Source organism: Struthio camelus, chromosome 6 (genome assembly GCF_040807025.1).
Source record: "Struthio camelus isolate bStrCam1 chromosome 6, bStrCam1.hap1, whole genome shotgun sequence".
NCBI lineage: Eukaryota > Metazoa > Chordata > Aves > Struthioniformes > Struthionidae > Struthio > Struthio camelus.
Window position 1 is genome coordinate 11,373,688 of NC_090947.1, and position 8,456 is coordinate 11,382,143.

The following is an 8,456-nucleotide window of genomic DNA, read 5'->3' on the forward strand; positions in this document are numbered from 1 at the left end:
ACGCCACCCTGCCGTGAGGACGGGGGGGTTGCAGAGCACCTTATCGTATTCCTGCATTCAGGAACACCAAGAAGTTCAAAGGAAGGAAGCAAGAGAGATAAGGGGCCTGTCCGTATCAGCGCTCCCTCGCGTTCCCCGGGGCAGAGGGGAATCGCACCTCGGCGTGGAGCGGGTAAAGCCTGACAGCCCTCGGGCTGGACTCCCGGCTCCTCACTGCAACCCTTTTATTCAGACAGACAATTAAGAATAGGCGGAGAGGGTAGAAAACCGGTGTGATTTACTCTGCTTCTTTGGAAATTGTTCCTTTGTGTCGCACACCGTTGTCAGCGCGGTCCCGTGGGGACGCCTGGTAGCGAGCCCGTGCACCGGCGTCCTCGTGCCGAGCCCAGTCCACGCGACAGTCGATAGGAGCGTTTGTCACGAGGTTCAGGAAGGACGGGATTTTACCCGGAGAGCCTGGTCACGAGATGAAGTCGAAACATGCGAGCGTTCGTAGCAGCCTGGTCTCCGGTGGCTGGCCTAGTTTGATTTGCATCGAAAGGCTTGCTTGACTGTCAACCGGTTAAAACTCCTGCTGGCAGCTTCTTGTCTCAAGGTGGCAGATCTCGTGCACGGTGTTTGGGACGAACCTGAACTCAGCGACCCCGGGAGATACTGAACCCTTCGTTCCCCCTTCCTCTGTTTATTTACTGGTGTGCATAGGGTTTTCAGTAGCAGGGCTTGAAAGCTTTTTAAAAGTGAATTTTTCTGAGGAAGGGCCTAAGAGATGCGGTGTCGAGGTATTCAAATGCAAAGTCGAAATAAGAATAAAAACTTGGGCCGAGCTTCGCAGGAGATCATCGGGTTGGGGGACCGCTGTGCTGTTGCCACTGCAGGGTCCTCTGAGCAGTAGCGAAACGCATCTGCTGGTGGACGTTATCTTGGTTTTGGTTTTCTCTCTACACCGGAAAAAAAGTTTGTGCGCCCCTGATATCCGAAATGGCCCTTTAATGCCGCGTGCGGGTGGTCGGCGGAGGGCGGACCGCCCCTCGCAGAGCGCCCCGTGCTGGCTCAGGGCGGTGAGCGGGCACCTGCTCCACCCTCCCTCCCGTCCCCAAGCCCCTCCAGAGACATCTGAACACGTCGCCCGGCAGTGACGGGGCATGACCGACCCTTCCCGGCGGGCACGGGGGGGATTGCAGCGGGCTTCGGAAACAACAGGATGTTTTAATCTTTGCAGGCAAAGTTTCGCACGGGGAACAGTGTTATGTTTGGCTGCGTAGACGGGTCCTGTCTCAAAGAGCTGTTTTTCTTCTTGCCTGAGGGGGAGCGAATGATATCAACCAGATTTAGTGAATGCCTAGCGGTTTTTGTGTTTTGCTGCCTAGATCGCAAAACTCTTGGCTCATAAACACCCATGTCACGAGCCCGCCGTGGCCTCAGCCCTCTCCCGCTTACGCCTCTGCCCAGGTCCCGTGCAACGAGCCCCTTATCTCTCGTCGGGCTGCGGAGATAAAAGCCACGCGCCTTTCGCGTTGCTTCTCCCCCGCTGGCTTCAGCTCGCCTCCTCCCTCCGGCTGAGCGGCCTGCGGTGCTGGCGTTGGCTCGTCGCTGCGGCCCCGACGAGCGGGGCTGGCTGCCCGGGTTTCGGTCCCTGCCTTATCCCTTCCCCGTGCCTTCGGGCCGGCACCTCCGGCGCTGCGTATGCGGTGCGGCCGGCGAGGCGCTGGAGGCCCCTGGCGCGGGGTGCTGCCCGGCGGCCCCGGCTCTGCGCCAGCGCCGAGCAGGGCGGCCGGGGCTTTCTGAAACCCGGGGGGAGAGGGTCGTCGCCGCTCGGGAGGCCGCGGCCCTTGCTGGCGTTGGCTCGTCGCTGCGGCCCCGACGAGCGGGGCTGGCGAGCCCCCTGCAGCCACGGATATCTGTTTTCCTCCCTGCGCGTTTCCAGCCATCGGGCAGACAAAAAGGCGTGAGATGAATAACGCTGCCTGCGTTTGAGTTCCCCTTCGGTGCCGCGAGGACGTGCCGGCGCGGCACGCCGCTGTGGGGCAACCCCAACCTGACCGTTCAGCGGAGATTGGCGGAAAAGCTCGATGTTTAGTCTTCCCTTCCCCGGGGTTTAAAAGAAATGTTTTCCAAACATTATTGTGTGCCATAAGGTCTCTCCCCACTGCCAGTTGCTTCTCCAGGGCTTGGAGGGAAACCACGATTTCCCTGGCAGGCTGAACGGCAAACAGCCCCTTGCGGCTCCTGCCACCGTCACTGGCCCTTGGCAGAGGAGGGGCGGCCGGGGGGCCTTTGGCCGCCTGCGGGGGGACGGAGAGGCCCGGGAGCGGGCCGCCCCGTGGGGAGGCTGCTCCGTCACAGCCGCTCGCCTTCCTGCCTTGGCTGCGTTTACCGGCCCGCTTCGACCTTCCCGGGTTTTACCGGGAGGCTCGGTCGCGCGCCTCACCCCTGCGCCCTCCCGCCGCTGGCACCATCGGCAGCCTGTCTGTATTAACCTGTCGCCAGCGAGGTCCCCCGTCACCCGCTTCTCCCGGCTTATTTTCCTTGGACCGGCCGCAGCTCTTGTGGTTGCTGACAAAGTTTCTTTGTGAGTGTCCCACAGCCTGTCAGCGTCTCCTTGCCCGGCCCGCTCGGCGAGCAGGGCTATCGCTAATGTGTGTCATTCATCAAAGTAAAATTACATGTGTCCCCAAAAAAAGGACAGCGTGCAGACAAATTACAGCGTGCAGCAAATTGCTTGCTCGCAGCGGAAAAAAAAACAAAGCGCACTGTTTTCCTCCCCTCCCAAAGGTAGGTGTTTAATCCAACATATTAAGGCTAGGAAATCTAATTATAGGCACGGGATAGTTGGGGGGAGCCCGACTGCTATTGCGGAGAGTTGCGGTCGCGGCCCCCGCGAGCCCGGCTACCTCGCACCGAGGCAGCTCGGGGTCGCCGGGAGGGGAGCGCCCGGCGCTGGGGCACCTCTGGGCGCCGAGCACGTCTGCGTCCGGCCCCGGCGGCGGCGGGAGCCCCAGGGCGGCCGTCCGCGCTGGGAGCCCTCGGAGCCCCCTCCTCCCTGCGCCGCCCTGAAATGCCGTTGCTCGCCCGGCCGCGGAGCGGGAGCCGGCCCGGCCTCCGGCCGCCTTTCCGTCCCCAGCTGCCTGCCCTGCCCAGAGCAAGGGTCCGGTCCCGCAGTTTTATCGTTGGGCTGGCAAGAGCCCCCCTCCCCACAGTTAGTTGATTTTCATTAATCACAGTCTTCTCCTCCACTTGTTTATGTTCCTCGCTACTCCACAAATTTAATCTGACGTCCGATTGACAGGTTTCAGGAATTAGCCTTTCCTTCAGCGTTCCCGTCTCAGTGGACCTTTATTTATTTACGTTTCTGTCAAGCGCGTTTCAATAGAAACGATTTCTGCTTTTGGCAAGCAAAGGGGCCTATTGTCTCGCACGTGGCCGTACGGTTTTGTGAATGGGGCAGAACATAAGCGGCCAATTACGGGTCACACGGCGACATCTTCAACCCGGTTCGCTAGCACGCTGGATTTCAGCAGTCCCCGGCGGCTCGGCAGGCCGGGCCTTGGCCGCCCCGGGGACCGGCCCCCTCGGCCGGGGCCTGGCCGCGCGCTCCCAGGAGCTGGGCCGCGGCTCCTGCTCAGCGGCGCGCGTGGGGTTGGCGGTGGCGGGAGGCGCTCGGAGGTGAAGCTGCCGCATCCCTTTTTAGTTTGGTTTGCCGCAAAGGCCTGTTGCTTGATCAGACAGACAGCAGCTGTCTCCAAAAAAAATAGGGGCTTTGCGTTTCTGAAGCAACCGTTAAACCTGGCAAGGACATCTTTATTATTTTATTCGCAGAGGACAGCGGCGGAAGTAAAGCTCTTTGGGTCGCTCCGGGTTCAGGAGCCGCTGCCTTCTGCAGAGCGTCACGCACGGAGCAAGAGTCGCCTCACCTGCAGCCGCTGCGCTAGGCCTGGCAACGAAAAGTAAAACAAATCACGATCAATTCTTTATCAGAATGAGGGAAAAGAAAACAAAGGGAGAAAAAAAGAAGGGCAGCATGCACCGAGGATTAGAGGCAACTTTGGAGTGGCCCTAAAGCAATCGCCCCGGTTTTCCCTGAAGACGGGGATGTGATGTGCGGGAGGGGAGGTGGGGAGCGGGAGCAAACAGGTGGCGCCACGTGGGAACGGTGATCCCGAAACCCGTGGTGGAGCAGGGACGCACAACTCGCTGCGCTCAGACTCCTTGCCTGGGGGAAGAAAAAATAGCTACACCTGCGGTTAAGAGAAACAGGGGAAGGGGACGTAAATAATCCAGGTAACTGCAAATCTGCTAGCGGGTACACAGGTCAAATAATACAGAACACATTTTTTCCAGAAATAGCATCGAAGGGTAGATGGTAAATGCAGTAAAACGTAGCGTGGGTTTACCAAAGGCAGTTGGTACCAGACTAATCTAATTTCCTTATTCAGTAAATGGTTTCTCTGAAGAAATGAAATTCAGTCCATTCCTCACGATGCCCTGTGGGAAATTTATTAGCTGAGCAGGAGGGGACGGGCCCGGCGCAAGACCCGTGAGGCGGTGGGGGAGCGAGGAGAGGGCGGCGCAGCGCGCTTCCCGGGGAGGCGCTGCGGGAGGGGGTGGCCGCTCCCCCAGCTTTTCAAGTGTCGCACCTGAGTGAGACCAGGCTGCTTTAATGCCTTGGCTGCTTACCTTGACATAAGCAGTAGGAACATGCTAATGAAATTTGCTGGGAGGGCGAAAGCGGGATGGGACAGAAAAACTGGATGTGCTGGAGGCCTGGAGCAGCAGGGGCCGGACCTGCTCTGGAGGAGGAGCGAGGGCCGAGCGCTCGGGGGCTCGCCAGCCCTCCCAGCGGCGGGCGGGTTGTCCTCTGCCCGTGCGAGGGCTGCGGGGGCCCTTCCTGGGCCGATTTATTTTCACTGGCGCTAGAAATGGGCTGAGCCGGCCTGGTCCGGCAGGCCGCACGAGCAGGGCCGCGTGTCCGTGCTGCGCGGCGCCGAAGGGTCAGCACAAGTGACGCGTCCCACGGGCACCAGCAGCGCCGCTCCTCTGGGCGGCCGGGTGGCAGATAATAGTTCAGCTTTCCGGTGAAGCTGCCGACCGCCCTGCCACCGCAAATTAGTTTAGCCTGGTGGGTACAACCTCGCGGCCCTCGCTCACCGCTGGCTGCTCTCGCCATCAGGCCACATCAGAGCCGAGGACGAAAGGACGAAACCTGCAATAGCCAGCCCTAAATAACCTGCGAGGCTGGTTTCCTGAGCTCGCCCTGAGCGCTGCTCGCCTCTTTTAGCTCCAGCAGCCGCTGAGCGGCTGGCTGCGTCCCGTGGCCCTGCTCCGGCAAAGCCGGGGATGAGGAGCAGGCGGGACCTGGGACCAGCCCATCCATGCTCGGCTCTCTGCAGCCTCTGCCAACTCCTGGCGGAGGGGCTCGCCGCGGCCCTCGGGCCCGCTGGGACGTGGGGGGCGCCAGGCGCCTCCGGCTGGGTGCGGGCTGCCCAGCGCGGGAGAGGAGGGAAGGGCATGTCCGAAATCCTCTGCGTAAAGGGGCGCCTGGGGGACCGCCGGCCGCATCAGAAAGCGTCCTCGAAGGCTGAGACGCCGTTGGGCTGGCCGGCGGTGACCTCCCCTCCCGCCGTGGCACGGCCTCGCAGTAATGGAGGGGTTTCTATTCTTACTTTATGGGAGCCGCTGGCATTTACCCATCCTGTAAACAAAACCGGCGCTCGGGAAACCAGTGGACATCAAGGATGTAATTTAGTTTCTTAATAGCCTCGCGCAGGCTATTTCAGCACGCGTACCGAAACGGTGGCGCAGCCGGGAGCTCGGCCCGCGGTCGCCCTCGCTTTCCGCCGGGAGCAGCGGGACGAATTGACGTGGAGGCTGCACAATCAAGCCCAGAGGCTCAGCCAGTATTTATGCACGTGAAGCCACCGAAACGCAGCACGTCCGCTGCAGGTTGTTTGGTCGGTGGAGCCGAGCCTGCCTTGCAGCGCGTGGGGCAGGAGGGCTCGCTCCCGGCTGCGTCCCTCTCTCGAGTGCTTTTTGCAAGCAGCCGGGTGGCTTCCGCCCCCCCGAAACGCGCGGCCGTTAGCGACGAAGCCGTTGCCCGCGCGTGCAAACTCGCGCGCGCCCGGGGCGCTTCGCCCAGCGCCCTCGGGCCCCCCGGCCCGGGCTCGGGCGCTCGCTGCCCGGCAGCAGGTTGCCGCCCTGGCGAGCGGCTGAAGAAGCCTTTAAAGCGGTGTGAGCCGCCCGCGGCGTCTGTCTCAGGGCGATGCCCTGTTCCGGCACAAACAAAAACCTGTTGCGTGTCTTTAGAAGCTAAAGCTAGGTTTGGGGTATTTTGGAGGGCAGGGTACAGCAGAGCTTTCCAGGGAATTAAAATAAAATCCGAAGCAACAACTCGTGTTGACTAGAAATAAGCGGGCTGGTAAAATACTCCAGAATCCGTAGAGGGTAGATGCCTGCCGCAGGGCAGTATGTTGAAACACAGCGGTTAAAAATAATGCCTTTTTTGTTTGTTTTTTTTTTTTAAGTAAATCACCTAGTAGCCTTCCTGAAATTTCTCCTGAGTGGTTTGCGGCTCACAGGAGATAACGTCTCGGAGGCCAGGAGCGGGGAAAGGGCGAGAGGGCACGAGAGGAAGGGCCGTCCGTCAGAGATGTAGCGAGACCCCGATGGTAACGGGCGCGCCGCTATGTGTGCCTTCCATCCGGCCCATTAGTCGACTTGAGAGCGTTCGGCCCCCTTTGGCAACGGGCAGATCTCGCTAGATTAAAATAAATGGCAAACCTCCCATTGACTTCAAGTGGGAAAAAGATCACATCTTTCCATGTGCAATAAGAGTAATAATTAGAAGAAACATATGTTTTTTTAGCTGATGTACAGCCACGTAGGAATTATCAATGGTATCTCTCTGCTTGCCGGCAGAGCGCTTCACAGACTGATCTGGTTACTAAACAGCATCAAAACTCAGCAAAAAAAAAAAAAGGGAAAAGCCATACTTCTATTGTGTGCTTACAATTGCAGAGCTACCTTTTTATTTTCCCATAAAGAAAACTCAGACCGCCCTACAATTAGCAGTGAAACCATGAATACTTTCTTCGTTAACCACAAATGGTTCTTTACGCAAAGAACTAAGCTCACATATGCTCTAAATATGTTCGGTTTCATTAGACAGAGAAGTGCTGCGGATTTGCTATTTTATTCGGAGAGGAAAACAAGCGCTGCATATGTGCAGCATAAGTTTACGAGAACAGGGAAAACTCGAGGCGCTTGCGGAGGGCCGGGAGGCAGGCTTGGACCCGCTGGTTTGCCGCGGGACTCGTCCCGGGGGGTTTTCGGGGAAAGGCCGGCGCTCTGCCCAAAGCCCGGGGACGCGGCCCGGCGCGGCCGCCGGAGGGCTTCGGGGGTTTGCCCCGATCTCCACCGCCCGGGGACAGCTCTGTGCGGCCTCTCCTTCTGCGGTGTTTGGGGAGCCCTCGCGCGCTGGCTCGCTCGCTCCCGCGGTTTGCTGGTTAGGGGGGCGAAACGGCTCAAGCGCTGGAAACGCGTGTTTTGGGACCTCTCAGGTCTTCAGAGCCGCACGCATTCGCTTTTTCGCACGCCTGTGCTTTGCTGCGATTACGAAGGTGGTGGGAGCCACTGCTCAGACCCCGGGACCCTTCTTTTTTTTTGTCTCTCTCCCGCAGGGGACTGTGCTGGCCGCAGGCGAGCGGGGAGGCGCGCAGGCACGCAGGTGCGCGCCCCCACGTAGGCAAGCTGCGCCTTGGGGCTTCGAAAGGCGGAAGGGGAAGGCGCGAGGCCTGGCGCGCTCGTCGCCTTTGTGGGGCTTCGCCCCCGCCTCCCAGCCGCGCGCGTCCCCGGCTCCGCGCCGGGAAGTCCCGCCGCCGCTCGGGCCCCGCGTGCTGGCGGCGCGGCCCCTGGCGCCGGGTGAAAGAAGCTCGCTAGAAATGCCCCTGGATCAGTAAGTATCACAAAACCTGCGGCGGCTCGATTCATTTTTCTTCCTCTGAAAACAGGCGTTGTATTAATAATGTCTTTAGATGTGCATGGCTTGCTCCATAATCTTTGCGAGATGCTTGAGAGCAGCCTTACCCTCGCCAGCCGGCGCCGCGGAGAAGCCGGGAGCGGCTAATAAGGATGCAGGAAGCATGGAGTTAAATAAGTTTGCGTTTTTCTAAATCTGAACAATTGGAATCAGCAGTTTGCATTATTTTAAAAATGAATGCTTAGAATCAGCAATTTTCTCCCCCCCCCCCCCCGTTTTTTTTTAAGATCTTGAGGGTTTTTTTTATTTAAAGTGGAAAACTACATTAAGTGCAAGGCACTCAACAAAGAAGCAGTCATAAAGCCTAAGTATTCTTAGAGTTATAAAATATGTCCGTTGTGGCAATTCTACTGCCAACAATGAAGTTTTAAGCATTAATATGCCTTCATTGCAGTTTTAATGCCTTAATATTGACTCTATAGCT

General features: G+C 59.0%; 1 long non-coding RNA gene across 21 annotated transcripts in view; it reads left to right on the forward strand.

The window, feature by feature from the left end:
- Window positions 1-8,456, forward strand: part of LOC104148264 (uncharacterized) — a 175,544-nt gene that overhangs the window by 145,349 nt on the left and 21,739 nt on the right. The window contains exon 1 of one of the 21 annotated variants that reach the window (XR_011141838.1): window positions 7,773-7,948. The exons of the other annotated variants lie outside the window; for them this stretch is intronic. This is a non-coding gene — a long non-coding RNA (uncharacterized lncRNA). Of the gene's footprint in view, window positions 1-7,772; window positions 7,949-8,456 lie in introns of those variants that run through there. 21 annotated transcript variants of the gene reach the window in all.